Below are 20913 nucleotides of genomic sequence, written 5' to 3'. Positions count from 1 at the left end.
GAACCTTCTCCAATGTCAGTATATTCTTTCTAAAATAAGGAGCCCAAAACTGTACACAATACTCCAAGTGTGGTCTCCCAAGTGCCTTGTAGAGCCTCAACATCACATCCCAGCTCTTATATTCTATACCTCTAAAAATGAATGCCAACATTACATTCGTCGTCTTCACAACAGACTCAACCTGGAGGTTAACCTTTGGGGTATCCTGCACAAAGACTTCCAAGTCCCTATGCATCTCTGCATTTTGAATTCTCTCCTCATCTAAATAATAGCCTGCCCATTTATTCATCCACCAAAGTGCATGACCATATACTTTCCAACATGTAGGGCCTGGCAGATCTGGTTCTCAAGATCCCAGATGATTGGGGTAAGGATCTGCAAAGAAGGAATGATAGGCTGAGGGTCAATCTCCATTTCGGATGGGTTGCATTGTCTTGCGCTGGGTTGGTAGCAGATGGTGGGGTTGTATTGTTTGAAGCAGAGGGCCTGTGAGCCTGACGTGGGTCGTGTTGGTGGGTCTTCTGAATGGATATAAGGTTCTGGTGGTCAGTCCGGATCAGGAAGGGCTCAGTGCTCCCCATCTGTCAATGCCTCCTTTCATCCAATGCTCACTTAGTAGTGAGTAGCTCCCTGTTTCCTACTCGACAATGACACTGTGCAGAGTTGAACTTGTGCCTGAGCCTTCTGTTTTCACATATCTTCCCATCTGGTCCTCACTGGGAGAGAATGGCTCTGGTGCCCATGTCAGCTTTGTCCATAAAAGGTCCAGAGGTGTTCAGATGGCAGAGAATGAAAGAAGAGGTGAAGCATCTTGAGCTCTTCGAAAGTATGAACCACGGCAGTAAATCATACCTTCAATGTGGTAAGCAATTTGGTGAGAGAGGTGAAAGGAGTGGCGATTTGGCTGCACTGTAGTTCCTGATGAAATGGTGATAGAACTTGGTGAAGCCCAGAAGTACTGTAGCTGTTTAAGGGAGGACAGTTGGGACTATTCAACGACGGCAGTCATGTCCTCTGGATCCATGGCTATGCCTTGGGGTGAAAGAATGTAACCCTGGAAAGAAACGACTAGGGTGTTGGAACTGGCATTTTTCTAACTTGCAGTGAGGTTGGTTTTGGTCGAGACACTGAAGGACTGAACAGACATAACAGACGTGGTCTTGGGGGTCCTTGGAGAAGATGAGGATATCATCGAAGTAGATGAACACATGTGTAACCATGTCTCGGAAGATCTTGTGCATGAAGTCTTGGAAAATGGCTGGACTGCTGGAAAGTCAAAAGACATCACCAAATACTTGTAGTAGCCAGTGGTGTTATGAACATTGTCTTCCACTTATCCCCCTGGCAGACATGGATCAGGTTGTATGCACTCCGTAGGGACAGCATGGTGAAGATCTCGGCCTCGTGGAGTGTTTTGAATGTGCTATCCATTAAGGGCAGAGAGTAATGGATCTTAATGGCAATTTTGTTGAGTGCCTGGTGTCAATGCAGGGATGGAGATCCCCAAAGAAGAATCCTGTATCAGCGGGTGACTGGGAGGGTCAAATGCAGCTGTTGCTGTGGCACTTTGGTGATATAGTCACTCATGGTTTGAGGCTTAGTGGAGGAAAGGGAAAACAGACGACCTCAGGGAGGGTGGGTACTGGGGGGAGGTTGATCGCACAGCTATATGTGCTGTGAGGTGGTAGGGTGCTGGCTTTCCTTTTACTGAAGGCGATGGCTGTCATAATATTCATAAGGGAATTTGGTGAGCTCGAGGGCGACTCACCTGAGATTGCAGGCAGGTGTGTCTCTAACTCAGTAGTGTTCTGGATGTCCAGGTGAAGTCAGGACTGTGAGAAAAGATCCAGAGCTAACCCAAAATGAGAGCAATGAGTCGATAAGGAAGAATTGGATGGACTTGTGATGCTCTCTGCTGCTGTGTGTGCTCTGACAATCCCAGACCCCAAGGGATGTCTGTGAATGGCTGTGATGCAGAAGGGGTGAGAGTTGGCAGGCTTGTTAGGGAGTCCAAGCTGCACACACAGAATACGGCCCAGAAAGTTGCCTGCTGAGCTGGAATCCACCAGGGCCTCATATACGCATAGATTCGTCACGAAGTAGAGGAGGCAAAGAGAGAGAGCGATTCATGTTATGTTGCTGGAACGAGGGGCTGAGGGGATCTCACCAGATACCTTGTTTCTACCTAGTCGTGCAATCCTCCCGGACTCGGAGGGCATTTGATGTGCGGCTGGTCGGCTGCTCTGTAGTAAGTGCCCAAATTGTTTCTCCACCGATGCTCAAGCTCTTTGGGGGGTGAGAGGTTACAGGAGCTCTCCCTAACTGCATGGACTCTGCAGGTGTTGCTGATGAAGGTCCTGCAGCCTGGAATTGTTCTGGGAATGGAACTGGGGTTCTGGTTGGTGGTATGGAGGGTCATTTCACAAGATACCTGCCAACATGGAAGGCATGAGGTTTTTGAGGACAATGGGCAGCTCCTGGGTAAACAGCTCATCTTTCAAGGACTTCAAGAGGTGTATTAGTAATGGGCCATCTGTGCGTCAGCATTCCAGATGCACACCGCCACGAGGTTCTTGAATTCCCCGGAATAATTTAGCACTGAGCATTAGCCTTGTTGCAGGCCTAGTCAGAGATCACCCAGTCAAGGGAGAGATGACAGGACCATAGACCATAAGATTTAGTAGCAGAATTAGGCCATTTGGTCCATTGAGTCTGCTCTGCCTTTTCATCATGGCTGAACCAATTTTCCTCTCAGCCCCAGTATTGTGCCTTCTCCCCGAATCCGTTCATGCCTTGACCAGTTAAGAACCTATCAACCTCTGCCTTAAATATACATAAAGACTTCCTCAAAATGCCCTGTCGCTCCACCTATCTTCATATCATCTGCAAACTTGGCAACAAAGCCATCAATTCCATCATCCAAATCATTGACATATGACATAAAAAAAATTGGTCCCAACACAGACCACTGTGGAATACTAATAATCACCGGCAGCAAGTAAGAAAAGGTTCCCTTTATTCCCACTCTTTGCTTCCTGCCAATCAGCCACTGCTTTATCCACGCTAAAATCTTTCCTGTAATACCATGGGCTCATAGCTTGTTAAGCAGCCTCATGTGTGACAACTTGTCAAAGGCCTCCTGAAAATCCAAGTACATATCTTCAACCAATTCCCCTTGGTCTATCCTGCTTGTTATTTCTTCAAAGAATTTCAACAGATTTGTTAGACAAGATTTTCCCTCAAGGAAACCATGCTGACTACAGCCTATTTTATCATGCAACTCCAAAACCCTATCCTTAACAATTGACTCCAACATCTACCCAATCACTGAGGTCAGACTAACTGGCCCATAATTTCCTTTCTTCTGTTTCTCTCCCATCTTGAAGAGTGGACAGACATTTGCAATTGTAATCTAGTGATTCTTGAAAGATCATTACTAATGCCTCCACAATTTCTTCAGCCACCTCTTTCAGAACCCTGCGATGTACACCATCTGGTCCAGGTGACTTATCCACTTCGCTCACCTCTGACCCCTGACACTCAGGAGCTTCCACTATACTGTTGTGTCTTCCGCAGTGAAGACTGATACAAAATACTTATTCAGTTCATCTGCCATTTCCTTTTCACCGTTTACCAGAAATGTTTTCCAGTGATCCAATATCCAGTCTCACCTCTCTTTAACACTTTTTGTTTCTGAAGAATGTTTTGGTATTTTCTTTCATATTATTGACTAGCTCACTTTCATATTCCATATTTTCCTTCTTAATGGCTTTTCTAGTTGCCTTCTGTTGGTTTTTAAGGTTTCCCAATCCTCAAACTTCCCTCTAATTTTTGCTCTATTATATGCCTTTAATGTTAGCTTTGACTTCCCTTGTTAGCCACAGTTGTGTATACATTCCTCTTTGGGATGTATATATTCTGTGCCTTCCGAACTTCTTCCAGAAATTCCAGCCATTGCAGCTTTGCCATCATCCCTGCCAGTGTTCTTTTCCAATCAATTCTGGCTAACTACTCTTTCATGCCTCTAATTCCTTTTACTCCACTGTAATACTGATGCATCTGATTTTAGCTTCTCCTTCTCTAATTGCAGAGTGAATTTGATTATATTATGTTCACTTGACCCAAAGGGTTCTTTTACCTTAAGGTCTCTAATTAATTCTGGTTCACCATGCAACATCTAATCCAGAATATCTGATCCTCCAGTGCGCTCAACCATGAGCTGCTCGAAAATGCCATCTCACAGGCATTCCAGCTGTAATCCAGCACCAACCTGATTTTCCCAATCTACCTGCATATTGAAATCCCCATGACTATTGTAACATTGCCCTTTTGGCATGCATTTTCTATCTCCCGTTGTGACTTTTAGACCACATCCTTGCTATTGTTGGGGCTCTGTATATAATTCCCATCAGGGTCTTTTTGCCCTTGCATTTCCTTAGCTGTATCCACAATGAGTCAACACTTCCAACCCTATGTCACCTCTTTCTAACGATATGATTTCATTTTTCTCCAACAGAGCAGTCCCCTTTACCTTCCTGCCTGTTCTTTCGATACAATGTGCATCCTTGGACTTTAAGCTCCCAGCTAAAGTCTTTCATCCATGATTCAGTAATGCCTACAACATCATACCTGCCAATCAGCAACTGTGCTGCAAATTCATATACAACACCTTCAGTCCTGTATTCACTCTTTTCAATTTTGTCCACCTTTTACATTGCAACTCATCCTGTTGGCTGCAATTTTGCCCTGTAATGGCCTCTCCTCACTACACATTGCCTCTGTGTGTAAACCAGCTACCATATCTTCAGCACTATTGTCCGCCTTTCCTACAATACTTCTTGCATTGAAATATAGGCAGTTCGGACACCAGTCACACCATACTCAACCTTTTGATTCCTAACTTTGTCTGAGGTCTTACCAACACCTGCATCCACAACCTCTCCAGTAACTGTTCTGGCACTCTGGTTCCCATCCCCCTGCAACTCAGGCTTAAACCCCACCATGTAGCATTAACAAACCATCCGACTAGGATATTCGTCCCCCTCCAGTTGAGGTGTAAGCCGTCCCTTCTGTACAGGTCCCACCATCCCTGAAGAGAGTCCAATGATCCAAAAATCTTATGCTCTCTCTGCTACACCAACTCCTTAGCCAAATATTAAACTATATAATCTTCCTAGTTCTATCCTCACTAGCACATGGCATGGGTAGAAATCCTGAGATCACAACCCTGGAAGTCCTGCCCTTTAACTTAGCACTTGAATCCCTGAATTCCCTATGCAGAGCCTTGTCACTTGTCCTACCAATGTCACTGGTACGTACATGGACCACGACTTCTGGCTGTTCACCCTCCCACTTAAGAATGCTGAGGATTTGACCCATAATATCCCAGACCCTGGAACCTGGGAGGCAACATACCATCCGGGAATCTTGTTCTCACCCACAGATCCTAACTAATGCCATTCCCCTAACTAACGAATCCCCTATCACCATAGTCTCCTCCCTTCCCTTCTGAGTCACAGAAGTATACAGACCCAACCTCTGTGATTTCCTCTACTAGGTCATTCCCCCACCTCCCCACCAACAGTATCCAAAGTGATGTACCTGTTGTTGAGGGGGATGGCCACAGGGGTACTCTCCACTGGCTCCTTAACCCCTTTCCCCTTCCTGACTGTCACCCAGTTTCCTGTGTCCTGCACCTTGGGTGTAACTACCTCTCTGTATGTCCTATCTATCACCCCCTTTGCCTCCTGAATGATCCAGAGTTCATCCAGTTCCAGCTCCAACTCCTTAAAATGGTTTGTTAGAAGCTGCAGCTAGTGCACTTGCAGTTGTAGTCGTCAGGTACACTGGAGGTCTCCCTGCCTTCCTGCATTCTGAAAGAGGAGCATTTCACTATCCTGCCTTGCATTTCTACTGGTTCACCCCTCCTGTCAGGATACGTAGAGGTTGCTTGACCAAAATGCAGAGTAGTGGGGAAGATTTAGTGGTAAGCGATCATTTTAATAATAAACTGCAAAAGGGGTCAGAGACTAAAAGAGAATGGATATTTAACATGACAGGGCAACAAGGTAACTGAAGATTAGGAGCATCTGGATGAGGCTGGTTGGTTTGTATGAGTAAACAGGGATTGTGAATGCGAGCTGGGTTTAAATAGGCTGCAGGTGATGAATTGGAAACAAGTGACAGGTGATTCCAGAGAGATGGGTGGAGACTAGGAGGTGTCTGCCTGTGCAGGCTTGATACCTACACCATCTGCTATGTTCAGCAACTGTTAAAAATCTCCCAGTGAATGTCAGGAACCAAATTACAGTGTACTTTATCTGATATTCTTGCTTGTTTTGACTTAATTTTTGGTTTATAGTGTCTGAACTTTTCTTGAGCATTCAGTTATATTTAAAAAACCTACTAAAATTTTCTTCATTTGCAGAAGGAATTTATCAAAATGAAAATGAAGATTAGCTCAGTTGGTGTGGATGGGTGGTGTCCTGGAAAATCTTAGCATACTTACCATGTTCTCATGAGCATTGGCCTAAACTGATCAACCTTCTTTCATCCCATGAACTAACCTTGTGATCCTTCTCTGACATCTATTCGTATTCCAATTTGCCTAAATACTAGTGCAATAACAATTATTTATTTTACTGAGGATGCATATAACCGTATTAATTCGTGCTGTTATTAACTTACAAGGGAAATTTCTGCACTAATGTAGAATAGAACTGAATTGCTTGCAATAGATATTTATGTTATTGACTGGAAGGTTTCCTGTTGCTAATGCATTCTTAGGAAATGAAGTACTGTTTGTGCCACAGCTTTAATTAATAGTACCCAAATCATTTTACAATGCAATATGGGGAATAGAAAGTCAAATTTGAAATGTAAAAAAAAGTTATTAGCAGCATTTTCATTTTTGTTCCTCTACAATTCTTTATGGGGTGTCAGGGAGGGGTAGCACCTCTGGTGGGGGAACATGTTGCGTCCTCTTCAAGGCGGTTAGTCCACCTTTGGTCCCCACCTGGCACTCAGCTCTCTCCTGTGGCTCCTCGTAGCTGTTTGCATGCGGCAGCGGCCACACTCCAGGCAACGGCCTCGACAAGCCGGCTAAACCAGGTGAGGGTAGCCGACGGGTCTCAAACCTTCAGTGAGATAGGGAAATGTCTATCCCATTATGTGAAGACAGACTCTGGCGGATTGAGCGGACGAGACCAATGGAAGGTTCAATGGTCAAGAAGGTGGTCTCTGCAAGCGTTGTGGAATGTGTAGAGTACGACAAGACACAGAAGACGTCCTGGTCGTCCACTGCGCCTAGTCCCATCTCCAGCAGTCTTGACTCTTGTCTTGCCACTGGACCCAGATGGGAATTGGGAAGAGAGAGTGAGGCTGATGCTGCACAACTCTCCCTCACTTAAATCCAAATCAAGCGCTAGTCTTGACACCATCATTAGCCGGCTGGTGGCATAGTGGCATCAGCGCTGGACTTTGGGGTGAGAGGTCCTGAGTTCAAATCTGGCCTGCTCCCTTGCACGCTTTCCACCCATGCTGGGTTGAGCATCGAGCTAGCAACTCGACCTCGTAAAGAGTACTAATGGTGTCAAGGTCTTCATCGATGACGATGGATGAACCTTATTTAAGAGCTAGAAGAAAACACTTAAAGAGTTACATTTTATGGATCTGATTGAATGTGCACAGCACAAAAGGTTCAGGATAAATAAAATCACTCTTCTGGTTGATCTGACCTTTCTTCTGTGGGTGTCTGGTGCTGCACTGAGTGTTGCATGTTGCATGGCACCGTGAAGAGACTGCAAACCTCTCCCTTTAGGGATAAGTAAATATCCAGCTGCAGGTATGAGTGGAAACTCAAACTTAATGTTATGCTGTGGTGCTCTGTCATTAGGATTTAGTGATTTATTGAGATTCAGAGCAGAGTATGCTTTTCCGGCCCTTTGAGCTGCATCTGCCGGCAACCCCTGATTTAACCATAGCCTAATCGTGGAACAAATTACAATGACCAAGTCACCTATAAACCAATACGTCTTTGGATTGTGGGAGGAAACCAGAACACCTGGAGGAAACCAACATGGTTATCGGGAGAACGTACAAAATCTTTACAGACAACAGTGGGAACAGAACCTGCGTCGCTGATACTGTAAAGCATTATACCACCACAGTATATTTTATTGCTCTTGAGAAATTACCAAAGTAGATTACCAAAACATATTGTATATTTAGGTTAGTTTGGAATGACTAAAACAGCAATTGCCCTGTTTTAGAACACAGCACATAGAACACAAAACAGGATGTTGTGATGATCTTTTAACCCTATTCCAAGATCAGCTTAGCCCTTCCCTCCGACATAGCCCGCCACTTTTCCTTTCATTCATTTACCTATCTAAGTGTCTCTTAAATCCTCATGTATTTGCCTCTAGCACCACCCCTGCCAGTGCGTTTCACACACTTACCATTCTCTGTGTAAATAAAACTTACCTCTGACATCCCCCATTTGCTTTTCTTCAATCACCTGAAAATTATGTGCACTGGGAAAAAAGTGCTGGCTGTTCACTCTATCTATGCCTCTTCTCATTACATACACCTCTATCAAGTCACATCTCATCCTCCTTTGCTCCAAAGAGAAGAGCCCCAGCTCACTCAACCTTCTCCTCATAAGACATGCTCTGTAGTCCAGGCAGCATCCTGGAAAATCTCCTCTGCACCCCCTGTAAGGCTTCCACATTTTTCCTATAATGAGGTGAACGCAAGTTTCATTTGTTGGAAAGGAAACAGGGAGATATTCAAGGCAATACAAAAACCCAGACTCTCAATTTACCAGAATAATGGCTTTGGCAGGATTATGAAACACCACCTCATGCCAAGGGCCTCAACAAGTGAGCTGCTTGCAAAATTTAGCGGTGGCAGAAGAACCTTCTGAAAGTGGAAGAGTGACTCATTTTTCTTTTCAGGAAATCAGAAGTGAAAGCAATGAGCTCCTGAGTTACTGGCAAAACTCTGAGGTAGTCTGGCAGGCTGAACTCCCTTATTAATCCGTAGCAATTTAGATGAAATAGAATATGATGATATCACTTAATAACTTTGGGTGGATTCCTTATAGAGCTTCCCAGTAAGTTCTTCATATTCACCACAACATTGAACTCAACTTATGAACTTGCTTTCAAAGACTCTACAGCTCATGTTCTCAGCATTATATTTATCTTTTTAACTATGTGTTTCTTCTTTTGCACATTGGTTGCTTGTCAGTATTTGAATGTAGTATTTCACTGATTCTACTCTGTTCTACTATGATTGCCAGCACGAAAATGAATTTCAGGATTGTGTTTGCTGACAGATACCTACTTTGATAATAAATTTACTTTGAACTTTGAACCTCATTGATGGCAGGCAGAATGGAACCCTTCACAGCTTTTCCACCCTCTGATTCTGGATTTTGCACGAATCATGTCACAATGGCGACAGGGGCATATCAGTGCACTGACAGCACCTGTGATGTCATGACTGATTATTTGCATATCGCAGCTTCGGTGACCTGATTCAGCTGTCTTCAGAATTCTTTTCTGAGTTGATTCAGGCTTGTAGCTTAATTAAAATATCATTAAGCAAAGAAAAAAAAGTACTTTTTTTTGCAAAATCCACAATTGTGCACTATGAACTACTATACAGTAAAGGTCAAAATAATCTGTTCTAATTTTAACATGGTTATAAGCAACTGGAGCAAAGGTTTCTTCCATTCCATGTCTTTTCCATCGGGAACAGTCAACGAGGAGTGCCTGTATTCCTCAATAAAACATCAAAAGCTATAAAATTACATCAAAGTAATGTGGTCTGGATTAAATCTGAGGTTGTGGGCATAGAAGTTAACACTTTATTCTTTACCTGTTCCCAGATGTCACCAGAAAGGAGAAGATCAATAATGGTAGAAAAACACCCTCGAGGAAAAAAAAACTGTTCATTCATCTGGTACATTGGCCTTGAATTGAATTGTAGTGTAACATTTTACTAGCAAGTGCCAGCAATGATGGGTATTCTTTATATGGCTGGAGAGCCTTTGGTCTAGAATGAGACATTGTGGATTTCAATCCCTACGTGAGAACATGCTGGAAATGTGCAGCATACCAGAGAACTTCTGAAGAAGTAAATGGATTAATATCCTACATTAGTCTTTGAATTTCCGACAGATCATTTAGTCAAGTTAATCAATTCAAAGATATATAATGAGATATTGACATTGAGAAGGTGTATGTTAAATCAGGTAGAAAAAAAATTATAATTCAGTGAGATGGGCTGGAAGCAACATAATACGGATACAGAATTTCAACAGGTATCAACAGGTTAGGCAGTCTCTCTGCAGAGAGAGATGTTAAAATGCCTGGTGAAATTTTGAGAAATAGGGAATGGGATGAGGGAACAAAAGGGAAATTACAGAAAAGTGGAAAACAGAATTAATAAATTGCAAAAAGAGATGACTACACAAGGCAAAAGAAGGCGTTAAAGGAACAGTTGAAGAACTTGGGAAATAAGTACAATTCCTTGAACTAACGCTAAGGTTCCCTTATAAAGGAAAGATGAAATACAGATAGGGTGAGTCTCTTACAGAATTCCTCTTTTCAGTCTGCAAGCATGTCTCCAAGCTTCCATCCACATATTCCTTTAGTTTTTCAACGTAATTATCACTTTAATGATTCAAAAGGGAGGAAGACAGAAAATTCAGACCAGCTAGTTATCTTAACATCTGTCATTGGAAAAATGTTAGAAATTGTTTCTGAAAAATTGTAGTAGAGCAGTAAGACATTTTTAAAGGAATCATACGAAGTCAAAGTGGCTTAATGAAAGGGAAATCATGTTTGATGAATTAACTGGGGTTCTTTGAAGAAGTTACATGTGTTGTGGGTAAGGGGGAGCTGGTGCATGTATTGTGCAGATTTTTGGATAGGGATCTGTATGCAAAATTATTGTGGAAAAGAAAACTTCATGGTGCAAGAGGTAACATTGGCACGGGATAGTAGACTGGCCGGCTTAAAAAAACACTGAAAAGGCATAACAAGACCTTTTAACTATATAACCATATAACAATTACAGTACGGAAACAGGCCATCTTGGCCCTTCTAGTCCATGCTGAACTCTTACTCTCACCTAGTCTCACCGACCTGCACTCAGCCCATAACCCTCCTTTCCTTTCCTGTCCATATATCTATCCAATTTAACTTTAAATGACAACATCGAACCTGCCCCAACAACTTCTGCTGGAAGCTCATTCCACACAGCTACCACTCTCTGAGTAAAGTAGTTCCCCCTCATGTTACCCCTAAACTTTTGCCCTTTAACTCTCAACTCATGTCTTCTTGTTTGAATCTCCCTTACTCTCAATGTAAAAAGCCTATCCATGTCAACTCTATCTATCCCCCTCATAATTTTAAATATCTCTATCAAGTCCCCCCTCAACCTTCTACGTTCCAAAGAATAAAGACCCAACTTGTTCAACCTTTCTCTGTAACTTAGGAGATGAAACCTAGGTAACATTCTAGTAAATCTTCTCTGTACTCTCTCAATTTTGTTGACATCATTCCTATAATTCGGTGACCAGAACTGTACACAAATACTCCAAATTTGGCCTTCCCAATGCCTTGTACAATTTCAACATTACATCCCAACTCCTATACTCAGTGCTCTGATTTATAAAGGCCAGCATACCAAAAGCTTTCTTCACCACCCTATCCACATGAGATTCCACCTTCAGGGAACTATGCACCAATATTCCTAGGTCCCTCTGTTCTACTGCATTCTTCAATGTCCTACCATTTACCATGTATGTCCTATTTTGATTAGTCCTACCAAAATGTAGCACCTCACATTTATCAGCATTAAACTCCATCTGCCATCTTTCAGCCCACTCTTCTAACTGGCCTAAATCTCTCTGCAAGCTTTGAAAACCTACTTCATTATCCACAACTCCACCTATCTTAGTATCATCTGCATACTTACTAATCCAATTTACCACCCCATCATCCCGTTTTCTGGTCAGCAAGATTTAATGATTAGTGTGTTGGAGGAATCAGTGCTTGGCACTCAGCTTCTTACAACGTAATGACTTGAATGAAAGCATTGAAAGCATAGTTACTGACATTCCACACAGCATAGGTAAGAAAGTATTATAATGACAAATTAAGGAACCTACTAATAGGTATAGATAAGTTTATTGCATTACCAATGATCCGGCAAATGAAATATAATGTGAAAAAAGGGGAAAATGTCCATTTTGGCAGGAAAAATATGGTGAGAGGTTACAGAGCCCAGAGAGGCAGAGGGATCTGAGTGCCCTAGTGAATAATTACAAATGCTAGTAGGAAGGTGCATCAAATTATCAGGAAAGATGTGCAGTTATCACTGAAGAATTAAACACAAAAGTAAGGAGGTTATGATCTGGTTATACAGAATGTTGGCGAAACCAGATCTGGAGTACTGTTTACACTTCCTGTGCTCTCAATTGAGGATAGATATTAATACATTTGAAGGATTTACTAAATTAATACCTGGATGAGCAGACTGTCTTATTGTGATAGAATGGATAGGCTAGGCTTGAATCCACTGGAATTTAGGAGAATAAGAGGTGGTTTGGTAGAAACATGCATAGGATACTGAGGTGGATGTAGAGAGAATGTTTTCTATTATGGAATCTAGAACAAGACTTCACTGATTTTAAAAATAAGGGTTTAATCATGTAAGAGAGTTGAGACATTTGATCTTTTTTAACTGGGTTGTGAGTCTTTGCAGCTTTCTTCAAAGTGTAGTGGAAGCAGAAATAAATTTAAAGCGGAGGTAGGTAAATTTCAGATAAGCAATGGGGTTAAAGTTTATTATGGGTAAATGGAATATGGAGTTGAGGTTGCAGTCAGATCATGAATGGTGGAGTCAGCTCACAGGGCTGAGTGGCCCACTCCTTATCATCCTCTACTGCCATGAGGCCACCTCAGGCTGAAGGAGCAACACATCATATTCTGTCTGTATATGATGGCATGAACATCAATTTCTCTAACTTGTAGTAATATCTCCCCCCACCCCTTCTCTCTTTTTCCATTCTCCCTTCTGGCTCCCTTCTTACCCCTTACCCCTTGTTTTCTCCTCACCTGCCCTCCTCCTTCCCTTTCTCCCATGGTTCACATTCCTCTCCTATCGGATTCCTTCTTCTTCAGCCCTTCACCTCTTCCACCAATCACCTTCCAGCTTCTGACTTCATTCCCCCTCCTGCACCCACCCATTTTCCCACTCAACAGGTTTCACCTATCACCTGCCATCTTGTTCTCTATCATCTTTCATTTTGGTTTCTTCCCCCTTCCTCTCAATCCCAGATGAAGGGTCTCGGCTGGAAACATAGAATGTGTATTCCTCTCCATAGGTGTTGCCTGATCTACTGAGTTCCTCCCGCATTTTGTGTGTGCTCCTCAAGATTTCCAGCATTTGCAGAGTCTCTTGTGTTGCGATCCTAACATATACATTCCTTCATAATGGAATCCTAATCTCACTTCCAGATATTGTGTTCAAGGGATTGAGATAGCAGCGTATAAATGGTGGCAGTTTCAGTACTTTCTACTTTAAACTGATCTCTATTGCTCCTAATGAGCTCAAAGAGAAAACAGAGACTAAGCAAGAACTGCTAATAGTAGAAAATACTTAAAAAGCAGGTAGTATGAGACATCATTATTAAGAAGCAAGCTGAAATTTATTCAGGAGTTGTATTGTATTTGAAACAACCATTGAAATTGAATTCAAATGTGTGTTGAAAATTCTTCAGAAGTCAGATCCAGCGGAACCTGCAATTTCAGCAGAGAAAGAACCTTTTCCATTTAGTTTATAATTTTATTTTTTGACAAATATGAGAAATGTGCATTAGCTTGAGGATTCTGATCTGATTCAGTTTAGTGAGATATGAACCATCTCCCAGTATTCTTCCGGTGGTGAATAAATAAAATGAAGTAACATTATCCATAATATGAAAACTTTATCATTGTCCAATAGAAAATGTGATATACCTTGTGAGGAAGTTGTTCAGGGGAGCCTCTGTTTTGATCTGCTTGAGGAGCAACATCACTAGCTGGAAAACTCTTCAGTGATAAGGAAATGGAGCACAAGAGATTAGATGAATCCTAAATTTTCATAATGGCAGGCAGCTGTATGACATGATAAAAAAAAAACTAAGTATTTCCAACATTCATATCAAAAGTCTCTGATGTTCCAAGGAAGAAAACTCAAAGTTGAACAAATGTTTTGGAGGAAAGCACTGAAAGCTGGTTCCTGTTGGGGTAATTATGATGTTGATTGGATCACTATCTTAATGTAGTAAAATATACTGGGGTGGTGTGGTAGCACAGTGGTTGGTACAATTATTTGACAGTGCCACCAATCACTGATCGTGTTTTGTTTCCCATTGCTGTCTCTAGGGAGATGGGGGTGAGGGGTGACTCCCTCCAACAAGCAATCAAGTCCTTGTCAAATGCAGCAGAAGAAAGCAGCAACTGGATTTGAATTTAAAGGAAAGACAACAATTGGGCTGCAAGATGAAGACAAGAGGGTATGGAACCGAGGGGGGTGTATCTGGGATGCCAGGTAGCACCGTTGAGCCCCCTGGAGACGTTGTGGGCCAATCAACAAAACGTCAAAGAAGGAGGGCGCCCACCTGATGACCCCGATGACATACCTACCCTCCTTGTCACCACTCCAAGCCCACTGTCAATATCGAGAGTGCCGATTTACCATAGGGATTGAAACATCAAGTCCTAGTAGCTCTACTCTCAGGAGCTTGTCCATTCTGTCAGTGATCATATGGGTTTTCTCTAGGTGGCTCTGGTTTCCCCCCCATTTCAAAGATGTCTGGTTCTGTTACTTAATTGCGGGCATTCTATTTTGGAGAAATATGGCAACACTTGCAGGCTGCCCCCGGCACAATCCTCACACTGTGTTGGTCATTGATGCAAAACGATACATTCCATTGTATGTTTTGATGTACATGTGACAAATAAAGCTTATCTTTATCTTATCCAATCTTCTGGGTCTCTCATCTAAGCTCCTGATGCTATTGTAAATCCAATTGCTATGTCAACAACATCAACATATTTATCAATAATTTTTTTCCCAAAGTATTAGACGAAAACAAAGGCCTAGCATTTATTTAGCACTTTTAAAGATCTAAAAATATCTTGGAGAAGTTTTCTGATAAAGAAGAACTTTTGAAGTACATTTGCGATAATGATGCAAAATATGTGGTTTGTGCACATTAAGTTCCCACAAAGAGTAGTGTGGTGTTAAATATATAATTATTCCTACACTTAATTCGGTTACTAGCAATACTGGTTGAGATTGAAAGAACTCTGTGTGTCTTTGAAATAATCCCTTGAGATCTTTTCCACAGAACTGAGAAGACAGACAAGGCACTGGTTTAGTTCTCCTCTTAGAGATCACAGTTCTGACTGCTCAGCACACCCACAGTACAGTACCTGAATGTTTGGGGAGATTTTTTGATGAGGACTCTGGAGCCAGAATTGAACTCACAAATTTATAACTCCGAAGGGGTGTTGCTCCCAGATGAACCACTGCTGCTTTAATACGTGCAGAATTTGTAGATCCTCAGGTTTGAATTAAACATGATTTAGAAACCCTTCTCCCTTTGACAGCAGAAACAAAATACTCCTGCGGGACCAGGAATTCAGTGGCTCAATAGTTTTCAATTGCATTATGTAATGTTGTTTATGCATTGTGACAAAAAGGAAGGGCACTATTTCAAAGCATCAACAAGGATCATATTTAGGGTGGTAAATTTTGTGAGTCATCGGAGAATTTGGGTGACTGGAATACATATTATCTATGAAGATCGATGTTCAATTCATGGCCTGTACCATTTCTTGTCCATTAATTTTAATAGATGGAATATTGTGTGGCCCACAAGATGGGCTGAGTGTCCATGCCAACAATCCAATGTAACTTTATTACTTAAAAATTATTCAGACATAATGTAATGGAATAAGAGAATGACACTGTTGGCTAATTTGGATGTACTTTATAGAAAGGTCAGCATATAACCAAATGAATTTAATGGCAATATTTCATTTAGCATGCAGTGGAAGGTTTATATGCCTGTTGCATGGTAAGGGTTCGTTATGGTTTGAAGAGAAGGTATAAGTAAATCAATTTTACCGGTGTATCACACTAATGATAAAATACAGTGATAACGATTTAACCAAATGTGATAGAATTTCAAGAAGTATTAGTTTTATGCTATAAATGCTCAGGATATGAAAATTATGCACTGTGATTTGTAACTTTATTCTGAATTCACAATAGATAATTAGCATATTGCCCTGCTGAATAACTTCCAACATATTTCCAATAATAATAACAGATTTTCTAAAATGTAAACAGATTTAAGATTATATTATTTTAATTTGCTGAAGTTGGGAAAAAAACAACCAAAGCCATAAATTAGGTTATATAAAATGCTGTTTGACTTTGAAATAGGGACTATTAATAATCAGAATAAAACAGAAGCACGTATTCAATAGCACCCTTGGAGCTAACATGTCTAGAAAGAGAAATAATATTATGCTTTTATTTTCTATTTTTATTTACAACAATTCAAAGTATTTTCCTTCTTTAAGTAAATATATCAAGTAGTTTAGCTGTAATGAATATTGATGTTTCCCTCTGTTTCTTAATGAATTCCCTCTGTTTCTTAATGAATTCCCAGCATATTATCTTAAAGATTTTAACAATTGACTCCTCATAAATTTTCTAACTATTTAGAAACACATTAATTCTTCAAGCAATCTGTCTGTTTTTTTAAAGAGTGTGGAGATGCAGTTAAACAGTTTTTTTTTGTTGTATGTGATCTGGTTGAATACGTAGCAATGTCATGACCTCCAGTAGTTTTGGTCCCCTTTGCCTTTGAAGCTCACGTGGTAGCTGGTGTGCAAAGGCCCACCCATGTTAAAACAATGCACACTACAGATACCTTCCGCTCCAGAATAAGAAGTCCAGCACCAGGAATGTTGAGACATTCGTGGGCAATCCAAGTAGAGACAACTCTTGAATACTGTTCTGCCATCATAGCTTAGGAACTCACAACCTTGATCCTGATGGCACTACACTGAGTGAGACACAATGGGTAGGAGAAGACCATTTAAAAATCCTATCAGGCACCTCCTACCCCAAGTATAAAAGAGGCTACAGTTCTCATATTGTTAACTACATAAGACCATAAAATATAGGAGCAGAATTAGGCCATTTGGCCCATTGAGTCTGTTCCGCCATTTCATCATGGCTGATCCAATTTTCCTCTCAGCCACAATCGCCTGCCTTCTCCCCATATATCAACATCACATTTAACTACAGCCACAAAACAATCGGAAGCAAATCATACTCAATCAAGTAGTTGGTCCAAGAAAGCTGAATATAAAGTACATGGATTTTAAATAACTTCAATGTGTTTAAGTTCATCTCAAGATTTTTAGGTATATGGATTGCTTATTCCTAATGAGTAATAAACTTTATTTGTTCTAATTGATTAAAATAGACCAACTACAATCGCAATGGTGTTTTTTAATCATTGAAATTGTTCCTGGCTGGATTAATGCAAACATAGACTAGAACAGTGCAGTTACCTTTTTAAGATCTACATTTAAGAAAGCAGATTTAAATGATTATGTCAACCAATGTCTTTCTGCATGTGAATCAAAACACAATAAACTCACTAAAATAGGTAGCTATGAAGAACAGATATCTCTGAAAATTTGTCCTGAAGGTCAAGATCAAGATTCAAGTTTATTTGCCATGTGTACATTGAAACATACAGTGAAGTGTGTCATTTGCGTTAACCGTCAATAAACCCAGGGTGTGCTGGGGGCAATTGCTAGTGTCACCGCACATGCAGAAGCAACAAAGCATACCCACAATCTTTTCCTCCAGTATAAAGTCCTGTTTAAAAAAACAATGCATTCATGGCATTTACTATATCATAGTATTGGTAGTAATCTCAATTAAAGATATTCATGGAAAATTAATTAATGTGAATTTAGAAGTGATGACAAATAAATGATCAATAAATTGTGAACAAATGTAGAAGCTGTTGTAAACACCCATTGGTCAAACTGAGTTAATATTTTGGTTCATTAACTTATTAGTCATTGCTGTTGATCGTTTGGTTAATAACAGTGTTAAACTGTGCAGTATGGTAGACAGTTGATGTTTCGGTTGTGATTTTATATCAGAACCAATCTGATGGGGTGTCGTAACCTAGAATGCTCACCATCTCTTTGCCTCCACAGATATTGTTTAACCCAGCTCTTTGTTTGTGCTCTCCTTCAAGTATATGTTGTCCTTTGTGCCTCTATCTTGGTAGTGCAGGTCATGCAGTCTCCAGTGAATGTGAAAACTACCACTTAGAAACGTAGCATAGAAACATAGAAAACCTACAGCACAATACAGGCCCTTCAGTCCACAATGCTGTGCCGAACATGTACTTACTTTAGAAGTTACCTATAGCCCTCTATTTTTCTAAGCTCCATGTACCTATCCAGGAGCCTCTTAAAAGACCACTGTGGCCGGCAGCCATTCCACGCACTCACCACTCTCTGCGTTAAAAAACTTACCCTGACATCTCCTCTGTACCTACTTCTAAGCACCTTAAAACTGTGTCCTCTCGTGTTAGCCACTTCAGCCCTGGGAAAAAGCCTCTGACTATCCACACGATCAATGCCTCTCATCATCTTATGCACCTTTGTCAGGTCACCTCTCATCCTATGTTGCACCAAGAAGAAAAGGCCAAGTTCACTCAACCTATTTTCATAAGGCATGCTCGCCATTCCAGGCAACATCCTTGTAAGTCTCCTCTGGACCCTTTCTATAGTTTCCACATCCTTCTTGTAGTGAGGTGACCAGAACTGAGCACAATACTCCAAGTGGGGTCTGACCAGAGTCCTACGTAGCTGTAACATTACCTCTCGGCTCTTGAACTCAGTCCCACAGTTGATGAAGGCCAATGCACCGTATGCCTTCTTAACCACACAGTCAACCTGTGCAGCAGCTTTGAGTGTCCTATGGACTCAGATCTCAAAATCCCTCTGATCTTCCACACTGCTAAGAGTCTTACCATAATACTATATTCTGCCATCATACTTGACCTACCAAAATGAACCACCTCATATTTATCTGGGTTGAACTCAATCTGCCACTTCTCAGCCCAGTTTTGCATCCTATTGATGTCCTGCTGTAACCTCTGACAGCCTTCCACACTATCCATAACACCCCCAACCTTCGTGTCAACAGCAAACTTACTAACCCATCCCATCACTTCTTCATCCAGGTCATTTATAAAAATCACGAAGAGATGGGGTCCTAGAACAGATCCCTGAGGCACACCACTGGTTACCAACCTCCATGCAGAATATGACCCGTCTACAACCACTCTTTGCCTTCAGTGGGCAAGCCAGTTCTGGCTCCACACAGCAATGTTCCCTTGGATCCCATGCATCCTTACTTTCTCAATAAGCCTTGCATGGGGTACCTTGTCAAATGCCTTACTGAAATCCATATACACTACATTTACCGCTCTTCCTTCATCAATATCTTTAGTCACATCCTCAAAAAATTCAGTCAGGCTCATAAGGCACAACCTTTGACAAAACCATGCTGACTATTCCTAATCATATTATGCCTCTCCAAATGTTCATAACTCCTGCCTCTCAGGATCTTCTCCATCAACTTACCAACCACTGAGGTAACATTCACTGGTCTATAATTTCCTGGGCTATCTCTACCCCCTTTCTTGAACAAAAGAACACTTCTTCCCTTGTTTGTAAATTTTCCAATGTGTTCAAAGTTAAAAGAAATCTGGAACTTATATAATGTTTGTGCACTTAGCAGCCACTTTATTAGGGACACCAATCAGGATACATGCAAGCAGGCTTTTCCATTGAAATTGGGCAAGGCTACAACTAGAGTTCATGGGTTAAGGGTGAAAGGCGAAACGTTTAAGGGTAACAAGAGGGGAAACTTCCTCACCCAGAGCATGGTGAGAGTGTGAAATGATCTGCTAGCGTAAGTGGTAGATTTAATTTTGATTTCAACGTTTGAGGGAAGTATGGATAGGTACAAGGATGGTAGGGGTATGGAGGGCCATGATCCGTACCTGTCGATGGGACTAGGCAGTTTAAATAGTTTAGCACAGTCTAGATTGGCTGTAGTGTTCTATGTCTGTATGACTCTGACCTGCACCTGCTCGGTAATGCAAATACCTAATCAGCCAATCATGTGGCAGCAAGTCTAATACATAAAAGCATGCAAATGTAATCAGGAGGTTCATTTGTTATTAGAGCAAACATTAGAATGGGGAAAAATGTGACCTAAGTGAGTTCAACTGTAGAATAATTGTTGGTACCAGACGGAGTGGTTTGAGTATCTCAGAAATTGCTGATCTTCTGAGATTTTCTCATCCTACAGTCTCTAGAGTTTAAATAGAAAGGTGCAAAAAGCAAAGAAGCATCCAGTAAGCAGGAAGTCTGGGGACAAAAACATCTTGTTAATAAGGGAGGTCAGAGGTGAGTGGCCAGACTGGTTCAAGCTGACAGGAAGGTGACAGTATCTCAAATAACCACACATTACAACAGTGATGTGCAAAGGAGCCTTTCTGAACTCACATCAGATGGACTACAGCAGCAGACGTCCGTGAACATGCACTTAGTGGCCACTTTATTAGGTACAGGAGGTAACTAGTAAAGTTGCCACTGAGTGTGTATGCTAATATAATTGGCTCCCAACTGTAGTTCCACTATTATGTTTGAGGGCAGATTGCAGAGGAATTGCCTTCAGTAAAAAGCAGGCAGCCTGCCTGTTCAACGGACCTTCTGATACTTGTACCAA

The sequence above is a fragment of the Mobula birostris genome, chromosome 12 (assembly GCF_030028105.1).
Source record: "Mobula birostris isolate sMobBir1 chromosome 12, sMobBir1.hap1, whole genome shotgun sequence".
Taxonomy (NCBI): Eukaryota; Metazoa; Chordata; class Chondrichthyes; order Myliobatiformes; family Myliobatidae; genus Mobula; species Mobula birostris.
The sequence above is the reverse complement of the archived record's forward strand: the minus strand, read 5'-3'. Positions refer to the sequence as shown.